The sequence below is a fragment of the Taeniopygia guttata genome, chromosome 3 (assembly GCF_048771995.1).
Source record: "Taeniopygia guttata chromosome 3, bTaeGut7.mat, whole genome shotgun sequence".
NCBI classification, from domain to species: domain Eukaryota; kingdom Metazoa; phylum Chordata; class Aves; order Passeriformes; family Estrildidae; genus Taeniopygia; species Taeniopygia guttata.
The window spans coordinates 55,754,828-55,773,637 of NC_133027.1; the positions used below are offsets into that span (position 1 = coordinate 55,754,828).

General features: G+C 38.3%; 1 long non-coding RNA gene across 1 annotated transcript in view; it reads left to right on the forward strand.

The window, feature by feature from the left end:
• LOC116808035 (uncharacterized) overlaps nt 1-18,810 on the forward strand; it is an 86,668-nt gene that overhangs the window by 48,483 nt on the left and 19,375 nt on the right. Inside the window, exon 3 of the long non-coding RNA XR_004367335.3 lies at nt 17,827-17,992. This is a non-coding gene — a long non-coding RNA (uncharacterized lncRNA). The remainder of the gene's footprint in view (nt 1-17,826; nt 17,993-18,810) is intronic.

The following is an 18,810-nucleotide window of genomic DNA, read 5'->3' on the forward strand; positions in this document are numbered from 1 at the left end:
AAACAGGGTCAGTGGCAATCAGAGTAAGGGTAAGAGTTGGCTAAGGATGACCTTTTCTCTGTCTGAGATAGCAGTTCTCCCCCCACTCCCCCCGAAATCTGAAAGAGCTGAATCGACACAGCAGGAGGGAGAGGCAGCAAAGCCTCGCAGTGGTATCAGGGGACAGCCTCGGCAGCTGACCCAATTTGCATTCAAGGCAAAAGCAGCTGAGTTCCTTCAAGCAGCCACTGCACTGCCAGGAGCGGCACCACATGGCTCCCTGTGAATTCCTCATCTCTGTTTTTGCACATCCAGGGCAGGTGATGTCAACTCTTACCTTTGTGTCCAGGTGGACCACATGACTCATGAGGAAAGGGATAAAGATGCTAATGCAGCACAGAGTGCATTACCCTATGCACAAATTGTCTTTCCGGATTAAAACCACATTATTCTAGTTCTGACTGACTGTTAAAAGAGACAAGAAAAGATCAACATCTCTTAAGGCAGTAGTGTTTTAAGTCCACTTCACTTTGGAGTCCTGACATACTTTAAAAATACTCATGAATTTAGGTCTTGCATGGTTGTTCTGCCAAGTCGGTACTGCTGTCATTTTGCATAAGTGAGAACAAAGGTAGAGGCCTTTCAAGAATGTAATTTTCTGCCAATCTCAGGGCTGCCCTTAAGATTTTCAGTGGATCTTGAAAGCATTACCTATAAACACAAATGCACCATCATTCACAGAATTCTGGCACTTGAAATTTATTTTCAATACAGCAGGGAACTAGATCTGTGAAGACATATAGAGGACTAATTTTCTTGAAAATAACATTTTAGAATGAATAAAATTTGCATGTGATACTTCATAACTGAAGGTGAAATTTGTTTCAGAAGTGGAATTTTAGAAGGTAAAATGTGCTGCTGCTTGTGTTTCTGTAACTGGTAATTCCTGTCCCACAGACTCTTAAAACACAGAGAGAAGACAAGGGTCTGATGGATATATACATATCAGCTGGGGAAAAAAATGAAGAAATAACAAAGTAGTGCTAATGAGCATGTCAGATAGGTGTTGGTCAGAATGTCCAACATTGACCTGAGCACACTTTTCACCCGAATGCTGAATCCTTGGGTTTTGTATTTAACTTCACTTGGGATTCTGTACATAAGAAAGTGTAGAAGTCTGGTTGGAAGGTAATTATGCTTTTTCTCTCCGTTGAAAGAATTAGAGAGTCTGTCTTGTCAGGAGAGAATCCAACACTACAGCAATCATCTCTTTAAAGCCTCAAATGCTAATCTTGTTTTCATTAACAGTACTTCAGTGATATGAGAATTCAACCAAAATTACATGTGATGTGATGGTTTCATGTTAATAGGTATTCAAGTGAAAGGTAAGGCATTAATCAAACATTAAAGAAATGTATGCTAAATTATTGTGATATATGTATAAGTGAAAAGATGTGTTGAAAGGGCAAGAGACTTCTCTCTTGGAAGAACAAAAATTAAAACATAGAACAAGGTGGAGTCAAGGTAAAATATTTTTGAAGATGTGCTGAATGACTGCTTTTATTTTCTCTCTTTGCATTTTTCTTCTACCTGTGGGAAAGAAGCAATTTGTCTGGAACAAGTGCTTGGAATCCATAATTTGATTCTATAAATGGAGGATCCAAAGGAAAGTTAGTCAGAGTTGTCTTTGTAGCTGCTAGGACAAAAATTATCATCCGGGTTAGAACTAGTTACCAGTCAGGCTTAATAAGGTCCCAAACACAGCAAATGTAGCTGTGATGGACAGTAACATTGAAAGCTGAAGTTCAGTTTATATAAAAGTGGGGTTCTTTAGGAGCTGTGAATAAAGAAATCAGCTGATGCAACTTAAGGAGTAATTTTGGACATATCCTGTAGTGCCTTCGGCTATTTTTGTACTGGGAGAGATTTGAGTTAAATTATTATTCTGTGGAGTCAAGTCCTTTTGCTGAAAAGGAGACAAGTGGCATCCACAGCCCCCTGTCCCATTAATCCCTGCAGAGCAGTGTGGGCTACTGAGGGCTGCAAAAGTACCCCAAAGCAAAACAGAACAGCTTGAAACTTGTTCTCTTCTGTATAAGACAAAGATTGTATTTGGATCACAGAGCTTTAAAAATAGTTTTAACCCACTTCTGCCTTTCTTAGCTCTGCAGTCTTATGACACAGGCTGTTGTGGCCCAGGGCTATGTTGCTCGGGAAAGGGAAGACTCTTGCCTGAAAGTTTCCTGTAGGGTGGGAAGTGGTGGGCCTTAAGAAGGGGGATGAGCTGGACAGATATGAAGCAAAAGCTCTTGTCTTGCAGCCAGCCTATATCCCTCAGTACCAGCACCTAAAGCAACCTCCCTTTTCAAAACTGGTGCTTTCATTGAAAACACGTGGTCCATCCCCAGTTCTCTGTCACGTTTCCTTCCTAACAAAGCTGTTACCTGAGTAGAACCATCTGGTCACCTGCTTATCCCTGTGAGGGAGCTGGCTGAGTCTGATGCCATCTTAGCAAGCTCATGGCAGATGGAAAATTGAGTCTCTACTTCCACCTTAAAACCCCCAAGATGCAGTGTCACTGCTAAATGCGTGGGATATTTTCAATGCTTTCTAAATTTCATTGTTAAATTCATGAATCCACTTCAAGCAAATTAATAGTTGCCATTTTGTTTACCAGGCCTGGGAGGACTGAGAGCCTGCAGTGACACACTGGGTTATGTCGATCTCATTAGCATTTCATTAGTCCTTTACTTCTTCTCATTAAAATCTCAACCTCATGTAATTTCTCTGCCTCTCTCCACAGATAAGAAAGAAGGCTCAGATGCAGAGAGTTAATGGTGTCAGGCTTTTCCCCTGTTTCCAAAGTACACTTGCTACAGGCACTTGCTGAGCCCTGTCAAGCTGATATTTTTAATAATACAGTATGTTCTTATTAGTCCTCATGCCTGTGCATCACATTGAGCTGGAAGAAATTTCCAGCAGTTGTAGGCTCTATGCACAGTGTGGTGTAACTTCCCTAGCAACAGGGACCTGATGTGACATGGCTTTATGCAAAATGTAAGCCTCAAAAACCTTCACTGACCTTTTGAAACCTTTGTGTATTATAGGATGACAACTGTAAAGGCTGTGTTGGCTCTTGAGGGTCCTGTCCTGCTCATGGCACATCAAGGGGAGGTCTGCCCTCCGATACAGCTGGCAGAGAGGTCAGGTACTGAGTACCAGGAGATGACTCTTGTTCTGATTTCTGGAAGGATACAAAAATCCCCCATCCTCCTGATGCCCATCACATCCCCAGAGAAAGATATTCAGATGTGAAACACGAGTCTCAGAGAGGCAGTACAATTCATCTTCTGGCTGTTGCAGTGGGAGAAATAAATACAGCTCCCCTTAAAAAAAAGGCACTTCAACAAAGGGAAGAATAACTTTTCTACAGAAAGAGAAGAGGTGCCATGAGGGAAACAATATTCTTGTCTTCTGTATGATGGTTTCTGAATATCTGGAAGTTCCAGGCAAAATTCATGAAAGCAAGAACATTTTAGATTCCTTTGAGCAATGTATAACATATGCTAAGACTAATCTTAGATTTGGGGGTGAAAATTAAAAGGCCTTTACTGGGCTTGGTTAGGAGATGGTAAACTTTCTTCGTGGTAGCTCATATGGTACTGTAGTTTAGATTTTTGACCAAGACAGTAGTGATAACACATTAACGTTATAGCTTTTGCTGAACAGTGTTTGCACAGTGTCAAGGCCCTGTCTCTCTGTCCCCCAGTGAATAGATGAGGGGTGTGCAATGGGGCAGGAGGTGACCAAAACTAACAGACCTGAACTAACTAAAGAATACTCCAGTCCTGAGTCCTGATTTCAATGTCATGCACAGCAAAATTAGAAGGAAAAAAGAGGAATGTTTTAGCAGTGTTACCTTTTATCTGGGAACTGGCTGAGCATCAGCCTGCCCACATGAGGTGGTGATTGATTCCCTCTGCATCACTTGTTTTGGTTTTTTTTCTCTCTTCTTCCACTTATTCTTCACTTGCTAAACTTTTGTTTGCTTGGGTTTTTTTTTGTCTTGACACCCAAGTTCTCTTGCTTTTCTTCTTTTTCCCTTCTCCTCTTTCACTGAGGAAGGGGGGAAATGAGCTGAGGGCTCTGTAGTGTTTAGCTGACCACTAAAGTTAACCAACAACAAAGACTTAAGAGCACTTTGCAGGTTTTCTACTGTTGGTAAACTTTTCTTACAGCTTATGAACCTGCCTGACATCTTTACTGATTTTTCTGTAAGGAAGGATGCTAGGCTATTTTCTGAGCATTTTAACACACTGCGGTTTTGTTAGTACTGAAGAGCAGGTTTTGTGAAGAAAGATGACTTCAGGCTTGTTCTCTGTGTGAGAGTCTATATATTCCATACCAGGAATAATTTGTGGAGTTCGAAGAACATAATTTCCTGTTGAAGCTCTCAGAGGTATATACTTTTTAGCCTTTAAGAAGCCATTTACAAATAACCAGTGAATGCTTGATTACAGGTTATTCGTCTTACCTCTTATTTTGATGATCACATGCTTGCAACCTCCACAGTGAATATTTCAAATGGGAATTATCTGTAATAGAAACTGTTTATATGTTGTGAGGACAGATTTTGGAACAAAAAGCAACTGATCTTTAATAGGGGTTTAAAGTGCTTCCAGAACAACTTAAGGGGGCCAAAAAGGGGCAAGTTCTGCTTATGATTTTAAATAATTGTAAAAAGGTAGTAATTTATATTACTCAGTAAGGAATCATATGTTTACAAATGGGTACAAGTTTAAAAGACAGGAAATTAGAAGAGAATAATGACAACATCAAACACCTAAACATCTATCTCCACTTGTATTTGTTTTCTTTGGTCTGCTACAAATGAGTTGGAGGTAGATGAGGAGTACAGAAAGATCAAAATTGGTTCAATGCATTATCATTTAGAAAAAAGTAAACATAATTTCTCTAAGTTTCTGATGGTTGTTCCATCAATCTTTATAAGAACGTCATTTTCCCCCTAGTGAGTAATATTTTAATTTGCAGGCTGCTGCTGATTACATATTCCTGTATAAATAAAAGGCACTTTACACTAAAAGGCAGAGATGAAAATACTCACATGACAGCATCTGACAAAGGAGTATGAGAAGCCATAAACAAAACAAATTTCTATTTGCTGATTGTGGTAATTGAAGGGTAGTTGGAATTTTCTATATAAATATTTCAGTGTATGTATATGTACATATAGACATTGAAAATATGACCTCTTTGAGAACTCCTAATTATATAAAAGCAGTCCTGTGACCTCGAGTACAACATTGCAGACACTGATAAACTGCTCTTCTCTTGAGCTAACCACGCTGCCATTTCTTTTGTTAAAAAATAGCTGGTCAAATTAATGTCAGCTGACTTTTAATTCCATAACATGTACAACATTAATAATTATTATGGCTCTCTCTATTTGTTGGATGACACAGTCAAATCCCTTCTTGTGTAAGATGCTAGTTCCTTACATGGAGTTCTCTCATCTGCTCTACTCAATCTATCTGCCTAGTCCCAAATCCACTGAAGTAGTTGAAAAGAATCCTTTTAACTTCAGTGGGATTCAAAACAAGCCCTGAGCAAGTAATTGTCTGCAAATGGTTTATCATTTGAGCCACAAAATTTGTTCAGTATTCAGCTTAATGGAGTATTTAATTAAAAAAAACACACTTTTAAGATGCAAAAAAAGGAATATTTATTGTTAACTGACTGGGTTTCATCTGAAAAAAAAAACAAACAAACAAAATCAAGGTTTGAAAAACATTGTCTCTTCTGGTTGATAATGAAGCTTAAAAATAATTTCCTTTTCAGATCTATGCCTAAAATATAGTAAGCTTCATCAGAAAATTCCGAAATACTCATTAATATAATTTTTTTAATGTGCTATAATTTTCATAACTCTGTGGTAGAAAAAAACTGAAATATGATGCTTAGACACCCTCCATTTCATTTGCAAGGTGTCTATATTAGGCATCCTATCAACAGAAGCAAGTTGGATCAAAGGGGCCAGTGACAGGGTCGGTGCTTCCCTTCCAGCAGGGCAGGGAGGCTGAGCTGGTGGCCCTGGTGCTACTCCCTCTCCCCAGTTTGCTCCATGTGCAGGGCACATCAGGCTGTAGCTCCTGGTGCCCTGTGCTCCTGGGTGCATTCCAGGCCAGAAGCACCCCTATAGGGTTGCCATCTGCTCTCTGCCAGCTGCAAGCCTTTGATAAATGAAGCATTTGATGCAGATATCATTCTTGCTGGCTAAAAATGTAGGAAGCTCTGTCTCCAGAGGCAATTCTGGGCAGCATTCTGAAGCTCTGGACACTTGCAGGGCTTAGTGGGGAAGCATGAGTTATGGGCACTGTGTGTCTCTGTGCTGGTTTTCAGCCTCTGCCTACATCCCACTTGTAGCACTTATATCCAAATCAGTCCCTAAAAGTGAAGAATGAGTCCTGATTTCAAATAACAGAAATTTGCTGTGTTTGAGGCTGTTCTTTCTCTTTGTCTGCACTGTTTGATAAGTGTAATTGTTCTTTAGTGAAGCTGCTGCAAATCACAAAAGGCAGAAAGCTGTGTCTAAGCCTGACCATTAATGAAACCAGTTCATTGATTCCTGGTGGTACACAGCGTTCCTGAATGCAATTAATTTATATGAACAGTAGAAGGGATTTTGTTCTTTAATTTTACTTTGTTGCTTTATAAAAAGCTAATGTGATAGAATAGATGAGACTAGTGCTAGCTCAAGGAAGAATACTTCAGTTTCTGAGTGTTTTACTTACAGGTCATCAGCACAGACATGATGTAGGTTTTAATAAATAGAAGAAGCTAGGGCCATTTAAAATGCTTTGTCAGTTCCCACATCTAAAATAGTTGCTTAATTTAAAACTAGCTGCTTGCTTCTGTTAGAGTATAGGAGTTAACAATACTCAGCAAGGCTCATGTTCTAGCCATATTGAACAGGAAAGATTGTTCATTTAACTGGAGCCCACATATTCAACTAGGGCAGCTCCTGGGAATTTGTTTCCATCTAAGAGCAGCAAGCAACATGAGAGTGATGAAGGCATAATTAAGATGTAGCACAGATTCCACTTAAGCAGAGTATCTATTCAGATACTGTAACCACCACAACTGGTGCTTCACCATGTGTGAACACTAAGCTTCAGTCTAGGCTGTCCAATAAAGTTTTGCATTTGCCCAGAATAAGAATTTGCTAAACAAAGGATGATCTAATTTTTTTTCCCTGCCTATTTTAGTTTTTTAATCCTTATTTTTGATATATTAAGCCTTTACAGATTCTGGTTAAACAATCTCCTTTTTAGGAGATTTGGCACAATTACAGGTTTTAGAACAATAGAGCTTTGGCTAAAATGGCAACAGTGCAATGTTTATATCATTATAGTTAATTAAGACAGCTGAGTTCAGCGTTAAGGGCAGGACAGAGAACTCTGTCTGTAAGTTGGAAGGAAAAAAAGAGACTTTATAACCTTTGAAAGAGGGAGTAGACAATTCAGGAGAAGTGCAAGGATGACATGAGGCTATTAATGAAGAAAATTGTAAGGGCCTAAGCCCAACTAGAACTTAATCTGGACACTGCTGTGTAGATAAAGTGCTAAGCAACAAAGTTCAGTGGTGGAACCAGCAGTGCTAACAGCTGGACTCAACGATCTGGAAGGTCATTTCCAACCTTAACAATTTTATGAATCTATGTTTTCACTGCAATTGAGGATGAAGGACACTCACTTGTGTGAGATTTGTTTCTATTTTGCCAACGTTCTTCACATGAAAATGTCTAAAGAAACTACAGCAAATGCTGCTGTGAGGCATTGCACACTCCCACTGCACAGGGAATGCAGTTGCCCTGTGGCCACTGCAGGAACTTCCACGCTGTGAACCAAATTCCTGAGTAGTGCTCCCTCCAAGCAGGCACTGACAGATGTCTCATTAAAATGGGAGGGTTTATTCTGACACTTCATCTGGAGATACACACACAATCCCTGTAGGCTTTAGGGTCTAGATGGAGGCCCTTTTTCCTGTCTGCTTCGTACCATCGTGGCTAGCAGGAATCTTCCTGCTGGGAGCCATGCTCCAAATTATGCAAGTCCACCTGCAGGCACAGCTGGACTGCTCCTGTGGAGGTAAAACCTGCCTGAAAAATACCTCATCAAAAGCAACCTCTATAAAAATCTCTTTGGGCCTGAGAAAGAGGGATGAAATAATTTCCCTGTGTCTCTTCCCCATGGAAGTCTCCAGCATGATCCCAGGCCAACAGAGACTTCAGAAAAGCATTGCAGCAAATGCAGCTGCCTTCTACTTTCCCTCAATAGTCATAAATCCCAGGCTGCAAACTCACCTGGATAGCTTTCAGTGCAATAAATATTTTACTTGGAGAATTCATGTAGGGAATTCTTCTTTTCTTGATGTATTTATTTCACAACAAACTAAATTCTGCAGAAAATTCCATTTTTTTTCTTTCTTCAGGCATTTCTTCGGGGATTCGACATCTAACAAGCTTCATTTCATTGAGCAGTTTTTCAGCTAAGGTGGGCAAAAGAGTGGAAAACAACATAAAGGTGCACTATGCTGACTTATAATGTGCCTACCAGATAATTTCAAATAGAATTTACAAGGTAATGCTGATTCTTGAGTTTTCTGACAGATAAAGTGAGTGAAGTAATGAAAAAGGCATAGGAAAACAAATATGTGTCCAAAAAAAAGAGGGACATGGAAGGGAGATGGAAGGTTCATAAAACAGATGGAATTATCTTTTATGCTAATGGCTCTCAAAAGTTTTCTTACTACTAATGGAATGCAAAATTCTTCAGAAAACAACTTAGGGATGCAAAAAATATTATAAAAATAGCACCTACATGTTTATATAGCAAACTGTCTATTTCATTATTGCTAAAGAATGCAATGTAGTTGTTGCAAAAAGTCATTTAACAGCTTCTTATTAAATATGTTACAGAATTGCAAATTTCTCAACTCCCAATACTATGTTTCTTCCAAAATGGATTTATTCTAAGATTTATTCCTATTTAACCAGTATTCATTTGCCCATGAGCTTCAACATAAGAAGATATGATCCTAGGAAGACCACATGAAAGCCTTGAGTGTACCCATCAAGTTAAATAATCAGATAAATTTCTGTTAGATGGGAGGATAAAATCTATTGGCATTTCACAGTCATCTTTGCAAGCCTTATGTGTGTCTTCTACCTTCTGTTTTTCTCAGGATGATCACAGGGCTTTAATTCTCAGCAGGAGACTGCCATCTCAAAAATCAAATCATGAGTACTACATAGTCTAAGAGAAATTGTCAGCGGTGTCTTTACTCAAAATGAACCACTTTAGGACATTTAAGAGAGTCCTCATTTGGGATTAACAACTTTGGATTCTAGTGCTTATCTGAGACAAAATAAATTGCAATTTGAAAATGAAAGTGGTAGAGAAGCCTTGGCAGAGGAAGGGGAGTTACAGCAGTACCCATGCACAGCTCAGACAGAAGGCAGCATCAGTGCCAGGGGCAGTATGAAGAGAGTAGGCAGAGGAAATTTAAAACCAGCTATGAAGAACTGTACATATTTTTAAAACTCGGATTAAAAAAAATCCTTTTCTTAGAATAAAATGTCTTTGGAAAAAAAAGGTTATTAGGCATAGGAAATAGTTACTGAAGCAGCTCCAGTTAGAGGGGAAAAGCACTAAGAGGGAAAGAACATCCCTCCTGCTCAGCCCAACACTTCCTTAGACACCAAGGTTTACCAGTGGGGTCCCTTCTGCTCACTCATATTCTTATCACTGAGTTTTAGCAATAATTTTCATCTGGTAATTTTTTTTTTATTATTTTTTTCAGTGAGAGCACAGTCACACCTTTTTTAAGCCCTCAGAAAAATGAGGAATAAAAATTCCAGTAATGCAGCTGCACTTATTTCCTAATAAATGTTTGTGCCCTTCTTAATTTATAGTAGTTACCATTAAGGACTTTTTAATAGCCACTATTGTCTTTATGTACACAGTTAATGTTATTAGTTACAGAGAATCACTCTGCAGGAAAAAATAAACAATTAATAAATGATGCCATTTTCATTACAAGCACTGTATTGTTTTGGAGATTATAAAGTGTGGATCCTGATGGACTTTTCTCTAAAAGCATTTCACCTTTTTTGCCTTTCCCATTCCTGCAAACCATTCTGTCTCTGTATATTATCTAGGAGCCAGAGGCATACTGTTAAATACATTGCTTTCCTTAATGAGGAAAACAGGCTGCTATGATTTTTTTTACCAGCTTTAGAAAGAAAAAGAAAGAAAAAACTTCTCCACTATAATCCATCTAAAATACAATTTTCATGCCTTTACCTGTATAGGAGATGGCTACAAAGACAGTTTGGTGCTTTTCTGCAGGTATCCTGCTCTGACAGAGATCTGTGGCTTGTAGCATGTGCCAAAGGGAACAATGAGTAGAGGATTCCCTACCTCCCTCTGAAACCTGTATGCTTACATGTGGGAAGTGGTGAGTGTGCAGTAAGGACGCACCAAGGAGGAGCCCAGGAGCAGTGCCTCTGGCATATGGCAGCATCCTGTCAGTCATTTCACCTGATTTCCCATTGGAGCATTTTCTTATTATTTTCCTTTGTTGAAAGTTATGTATAAATTAATCTAAAAAATGAGTGACATGAAAACTGAAGAAAATGTTTTTTGTAATAAATGCTGGATTTAAATGATTTCATATCTCTAAAGAGCTTAGCTTGAGTCTGCTACACCAGCTGTGATACATATCACAAGAAGCAATGGGAATTCTAAAATGGATCACTTGGTATAGTCAAGGGTATAGGCCGAGTGTAGATATTACCCTCCTCTCATTTCTTGGGTCACCCTTTGTTAGGATATCTGGTGTCTAGTTTGGAGAGGCTTGACTAAGTATGACGAAGAATGGAAAATCAATGTTAGAATAGCAGATACTATTTATTTCCTAGGGAACACTGAGCATAAGCTCTTGGAGAACATTACCATTCTGCTACAGACTGCTCAAGCGTACTTTTCATTTTATTTTGTAATATTTGCAGGCTTAAATAAATGTTTGACATCTTTGTCTCTTGGCATATATATGAGAAACAGATCGCCAACCTGAATGAGGTCAGTTTGTTCTTCCACTCAAATATGTAAAATATAGAAGAACTTCAGATGTAGACCAGACAGAATAGCTATAAATCAGTGTAAACTCACTAATACAAAGAACAGCGCCCTTACATTAACTGATAAAAATTATCTTCACTCAGCAGATGTCGCTCCTTGGCCCCATTTAATATTTTCTCAGTCTGCCAGTACTCCAGCTTTCATGCTGGGGAAAGCTCTGCTGGTTGCTACTTTTCTGTGCTGGCTGCTCCGAGCTGGGGAACACAGACTTAAATGGAGGCAAGCACAGCATATGTGTTACCACACACATTTGCCTGATTAAAAGGGTTACTGAAATGGCTACAGCCACAGACTCTTTGCACTTGTTTAGACTGGAAGAGCTTTTTTGCCTTTGCACATTGGAGAGCTACAGCAATACCATGTGCTCATCCAGAGGAGCCATACTCAAGTGTACCTCAGGGAGGCTGCTGATTTCTCTGGAGTTCTGATTCCTGTCCATTGCTCCCATGGGCACTTGCCAGTCTGGTGACCCAAATGGGCAGTCTTATCAAAGTCAAAAGAAAGAAAACTGGACCAGGCACAATAAGAATCCAAATAAAGCTGGAGTAAACCCACTGGGGACTGTATCGTTTATACACGAATATTTAGATGGAAAGCAACACTCAGTGTCGTGATTCTACTACAAAAGAGGACTGAGATGTGGCAGTGACTCTAGTGGGTTAAGGAAACACCATTAAATGTTATGGAAAATGTGTTGTCACAGGATCATGAGCATGTTCCTGACATAGCTAAATGTACTGATCTGAGTCCACAATCCTGGTTAAAACTTCACCACAGAACAAAGCCTGTGGGCATCCAGGGCAGTGTAAATACTGAGATTGCTTCAAACTAAATTTTGTGATACTGTAGTTCTTGACATCTCTAGAGTAGCACCAGACAAGGGTGACACCAACAATGACGGGGCCCACAGTGTTCTCTGTCCTTGGTGACACTGTCCTTGGTGCCTATTATAGGTTCTCTGGTATGTGACATGGCACAGTAGCCTACCTGCTTATAGTCGTGTATATAGTTGAAGGAAATCATGATCCTGTCACTGATATAACAGATAAGGAGAATAAATGTTGCGAATTATTTGTCCACCATTATTTTAGAATGAAAAACAGCAATGAATTTTTTGCTGACCTAAAACCCTTATACTTTTCCTCAGCAATTCTCACAGTATTATTAAAGACAAGAAGGTATTTCCTTTATATCAAGCATATAATATGGGGGCCATATTTTCATTTTTAAGTCTCTCTGAGAAAACCATATCCTTGTGTTATCCCCTAAGAAATATTCCTGACTAGATAGCCTATAAACCTCACTTAGCATAGCACTGTGAACAGCATTTTAGCTGTGCATGTCTCCTTCTGGGCTAGCTGCATGTGTTATCAGCTAAACTGAAACCTTTGGCAATGTGCCCATTTAAATCATGATGGCCAGTCCTCTACAGAAAAGTATGTGCAACTCAAAAGCAGCACAAAGCACAGGTGAGGAAATGACTGAACCTGCTTCTTCCAAAACATTTTAAAGTATAAGTATGCTCACAGACCCTGCAAAGTTAAAATCAGAAGCCAGAGCTACAAAAGAAACATATACTCTAAAGTGCTATCATTTTGATATTGCTCCCAAAAAATTACAGACCAAAATAACTTCTCATAGGTATGCTCATTTTATGCTCTATTACACTTTCCTCTTCACTCCGATTTGTTTTAATAATTATGCTTTGTTTTGACATTTTGAATCATTTCCATGACATTCAGCATATTATCTGATCCATGTTACAAGCTGTCACTGAAAATGTGCTGTGCAGAGAAGTTGGATCTGAGGTGACAAGCAAATGAGCTTTTTTTTTTTACCTATAAACTTCAGTTTCATGAAAACCTCATTTCTCACAGCATAAAGCTCTTGACAACAGATTGCTGCAGTGAATATTTGGCAAATCTTTGAATTTTCCCATGGCCTGTAATGGTTACATAAGGATGTGTTAGTCAGACCCAGTTTTTACTTTCCACTAAATATCCAAGATCACCACTTTTTTTTCTACCAGCTTTCAATTTGGAAATGTAAAGTGCAGAAGTGTTTGCCCATCCTTTTCTCATGTAATGAGCACCAAGATGCCTTCCTGGGGTTTTAGCATTAACAGTGTATATACTTTTTCTCTTGAGATAAAAGGCTTGATGGAAGGCTTGTTCAAATGAATGAAGACTCACTACTTTCAGAGGTTTTTAGATGAGACTGTGGAATAACATTTGGATAGCCGTGAGACAGCTATCACTCTTTGATCATGAATCTGTCAATTAAGGTTGTTTTTTTTTCATATTTGGCCAGCATACATAATTGCTACTAGATAGTGTACTCACTTTAACCATTCTTTTGGGATTTCTTGATGGGAACTACTGTCCATACCGCATTGTGTGGATCTTGTACAGATAGAAATCCTGGAAGCCACCAGCACATGGGCTTTATTCCATGCCCCTCACCACTGTTATCTCAGATACCTTCTTGAAAGATCAGTTTAAATTTGCAATGGTAAGGATTAATAGAAAAAGAATATGGATGGACAGGAGTTTTCACAGCTGTAAAATTTGTATTTATAGTCTGTCAGTTTGATTATTCCTATCTCATTGTTATAAACCTCATCTGTTCTGTTAACAGTATAAAACAGTATAATGTATCTCTCTGGGAATTCTTCACCTTGTTGACATATCCCTTTTCACTTACAAAAAAAAAAAAAACCCTCAATATTTCCTTGATTAATTTCATTAAGTTTAATTTATCTTTATTATTGAGCAAACAAACTGGGGTCCATTTTCTATGTAATTATTGTGATTGAAGTCTATTCCTTCTCGATTTTCCTGTTGATATTCCAAGATGAGCCTTTCCCAGTACAGCTGTCTTTCCTTCAGACTAAGAGATTTGACTCTCCAAATTTTTTATCACATGTGTCATTCTTCTATAAACCTATCAACTTGTCATTCTTCACCTGTCATTTTATAAGAGCAGACACTACGTTTTGGGCAGCTTATAATGAAAGAGCTGATTAAAAAATACAATAACCTCAGACAGAAAATTCTTTTTCTGATGTTTTCAATATTAAAGCAGAAGAGGGAAAACCTGTCTTGAATCCAAAGGAAAGTAAGGCCAAATAAAATCCTAGGGAAAAGGGTTTTTTTGATATCCAATGGACTTTGGAGGAATGTGAGGGACCCATGTTGATGCATCTGTCTCTCAAAGACTTTCTTAGGTAAACCCAGACTGCCAGTGTTTTGTCAGAATTTTATTAATTAAAAAAAAAAAAAGAAAGAAAAAAACAAGATACATTTTTGTAAAACATCTTGACCTTTAGTACTAAAACACAAACAATAACCACAGATGTAGAATGCCTATTATGTTAACTTTCAGGCTATTTCTCTGAAATGCCTACAGATCTAATTCAAATAAAAATGATTAAAAGAAATTATAACTTGCAATGAAATTCCTTTTTGTGGAGATGTCTTCCAAAACACAACATCTGCACTCATTTCCCAACTTGCAAGAGATTTAAGATGCTAGAAGGGTCAGCATGCCCTGTTTTGTTGCAGTGCTGCAGACAAGATGAAATTCAGCTGTTCAAGAAGCAGATTTTGCTAACAAGCTCAAAGCACTGTATTTTGGTTCCCGGAGCTCAACAGCTGGCAGCAACCGGCATGAGGGAGCTGGAGGGTTGCAGAGGACTGTCCTCCCTCCTCCTTTCCCCTGTTCTTGCCACAGGCAGCAGGAGCAGCTCCAGTGTCAGAAGGGCAAAGTCAATGAGGGTTGGGCTGCCACAGGGAAGAGCACATTCCCCAAATCCAGCTAATGCTGATGCTGAGCCAAACAGTTCGACCTTAGAGTTTTGTGAACAGGTTTTTGCAATGAAGTGAATATCATCATTTATAGATTCTGATGAGATTTTTCTTTTTAGTGTCTAGATCCCTGCATCTCTTTCTTTTTGATGTGCTCTTCATAGGATAAGGAGACGTTTTAGCGGAAGCGTTTGCAGATCAAATTGTTCTCCTACTGAAGACATACAATCTCACAGCCATTTGATGAAAAAAAAATTGCTCTAACAGAGGTCTCCTGCCTGATTCTTTTATTTCATGACAATAAATTAAAAATCCAAAGCATTAATGGGCAGGAAAAAATCACAGGAGGTAAATATGTGAGACCTTTATAAAGAAACTGTGGAGCATCATACCACCCTGCAGAGATAATTCATGAAACACAAGCAGCATATTTATCCAAGCAATGCCATCATTTTGGTCTTTCCTAAATGGGAAAAAGATTTGCCCATCGTTCATCGGGCATTCTCCTGAAATTGATACAGCCAAGCATCTCATAAGCAATGACTACTTGAAGTAGAGTCGGTGGGTGGTAAAGGAGACCACACCCATTACCCATAGGACAGCTGGAAGGTGGGGGGTTCCTATGCTCATTTAAACCCCAATTGTCCTCACTTTCCCCCTTCTATATGTCAGTTGCTTCCTTTCATGGCCTTTGACTCTAAGTGTAAGAATATGTGCAAGTATTATATGAAACACCTCTCCTAAATTTTTTTTTTTAACCATCACAAGCAGCTTGGTATGATACTTGGATAAATGTGGTACATGAATGTCGCCCTTGTGAAATAAAAAAGAAAAAATAAATGAGTGATTTCCATGAAATATATACCCAAAAGATTATCATGGAAACTGAGTTTATTTTAAGAACAGAGTTTGCTTGTGATCTTCCTGAGTTATTATTAGTCTAGCCTCAGAGAGAAAATGCAGTTCAGAAGTGGTGTAATTGGGTACATATAAGTAGTTACACAGTCAATAGCTGCAAACCTACATCAGTTTTCTTAGTAAGCCAAAGTAATTAGGGCAATTAAGTATGAAATTTATTTATGAAAATGGGACCCAAATGGTTTTTCCTAGCAGATATTGAGAAAGAGATTGTAAATGAGAAGGAAAAGACTCAGACTAGATTCATATCTAATTGTGATGTGATATGTTAATTTTTTAAATTATTATTTCTTTTACCTGAGAAAAAATATTTTTGGGATGAAAGAGATAGCTAATGCTTTCCATAATCAAAAGAAATGTGATCAATCTAAAGAATGTATTAATCATTCAAACAAAATCACAAAATCTGGTCCTAGTCTTTCAGTTTGCCTTGTATCCCCCGGTTTATGTCAAGTATGGATAAAAGCTGTACACTGGAAAGTTTTCAGTCAGGAAAATTGTACTGGTATTTAATTAGTACCACATATGACACAGCTCTTTCTGGTGCAGAGTACTGACTCTTTACAATTTTTCTTCTTTTTTTTCTATGTCCCAAAGGGTTTTAATTTCCGTTCAATAATCTCTTTCATAACTGGCAAGATCTGAGATTTCCACAGATTTTCTCTCAGTACATCCAGTTGTCCCATACAAGGAGAACAAATATAATTATGAGAGCAAGCTTCCAAGAGAAAATATCCTTATCAGCACAGGAGGACAAATTAAAAATGAATAAAGCATTCCTCTTCTAACACATTATGGCAAGTAGGTTACATGAGTTAGATTTTGAGATGTCAATATATGCGTTAGAGACATCAGTCTCTGAGGTTCTTACAGGCTCCTTTTCTCTAGATGTAAAATTAATTAAACAATAGAAAATTTAAACTGTTTGTTTATTTATTTGTCTTTAGCAATATTGTGCAACTTCAATAATATTCACAGTGGATGATTGATCATTCCTGGTACTGGGGATTATTTTTACTGCTGGTGAACCATCCCTCCGTCTCTCAACTCCAAGGTTTCCCTGAGCCTTTTGTAGTTTGTTTCTCTGGTCACCAGCGAGGTCCAGTCCACTCTCCATGAGGAGGTCTGTAAGTTTCCTTCCCACACATCCATTGGCAGGGTTGAAATTAGTTGAATGAGAGTGTTTTCATTTTTTGGTTTTGAATCTGCTTCTTGCCTGGATTTGCACGACGTACCCCAATTCTACTGGAAAAGACAGTGAACGATTTACCTCTATCATTCTTATCCATGGCACTCATAACTTTACTTCTGTCATGTCATCCTCAAATTTGTACTCCTTTTCTTCCCAAATAACTCGCACATTCCTCATGGAAAATGTCTATTTCCCGACTGTGCCTGTGGCCTTCCTTCAAAACTCATCTTGTTCTTCCATATCTTTTCAGGGATGAGGCGATTAGAGCTGAAAACTTTACCCATGATGTGAGAGAAACATTGATTTGTGCAATGACAGAATTCTTCTTAGTTTCTACTTCTTTCTCAGTAGTTCCTAATACTTGAGTAACTTTCCAGGCAGCAGCTGGGCACCAACCCAATGTTGTCATTGATCACTTGATCCTAATTACCAGGGCTTTAAGTTCAGAGTCTTTTTGATTCCCTGTGAAGTTATACCAAGGTGTACAAGGCTATTCTAACTGCTTCTTTCCTTTCTGGTACATACTGCCTGAGGTGTGGTGCACTGGAGCAAGAGACATGGAGATTTTGCAGTCATGTCAATATGAGTGGAAGCTTTTGTATGGAATGGACAGTTCTGCCAGAAACATTTATCTTAACGCTAATACAGAGAAAGAAATTCCATGTTTTTCTCACTGTTCTTTGTATTTTTTTTTTCTTATCTCCTACAGATCCAGTTTTAATTATACAACTTCTATTCCCATTCCACTTTAACTCGAAATTTAAAGAAATGCCAAAGGAGATAAGGAAAGATAATTTGTCTTGTACTAGTCAGCCATCATGACATGAAGACCTAAATTCCTTTAAAATGTCCATTTTCCCTGTAAGATATACAAGGTAAGTCCTCATGAATACATCCTAGAGCAGAAACAGCTGAAAGTAGATCTATTGCCAATTGTAGAAAGGGGAGGTAGTGCTCTACTTGGCAGTCAACTTTAGTTTCACCTTCCAAGCTACTTTGAGGCATCTCTTCCCTCTAAAGAATTTTCATATTGTTTAATGCAACTAAAAAGTCTATTCCTCAGCTGTAGTTATTAATAAAAAATAAGTGCTGTTAATAAAAAACTACTATGTGGAAGCTGATTCAGTTATGGCATTTCTACTTCTTAAGTTCTGTAAATGTCCTTTGTAGCACTTCATGTGAATAGTTCCCTATTAGAAAAATGCAATGGTCACTTTTATGCCTTAAAGAATTAAGGTAAGATTAAAACCGTTCAACTTAAATATCTGTTTCCTACTAAAATAATGTCCTGGTATATGTCTCAGAAAAAGAGTGTGATTATTGTGTCATCAATAATCTATGTCGGTGATGTTTTCTAAACAATGAAAGAAAGATATTTGCAAATTATGCAAAGCTAAAGATCTTTAACCCAAATCTTAACTGTTCATGGAAGCTAATTACTAAAATAGTTTAAACCAAAGGAAGTTCCAGAAAGTTTTAAATATCCTCTACTAGCTGTGGCTACTTCAGATGTCCATCTTCAGCTAAAACATGAAGCACATTTTGTACTTTTGTTTCTGTAGTGAGATCCATTCAAAACAAGTATTACCTCCTGTATCTCTTCAGGCCAACAAATTACAGCTATTGGTCAAAAGAAAAAAATAAATCAAGCTCTAAGGAGCTTTAGAGGTCAACAGAAATGCCCTGAAATTGA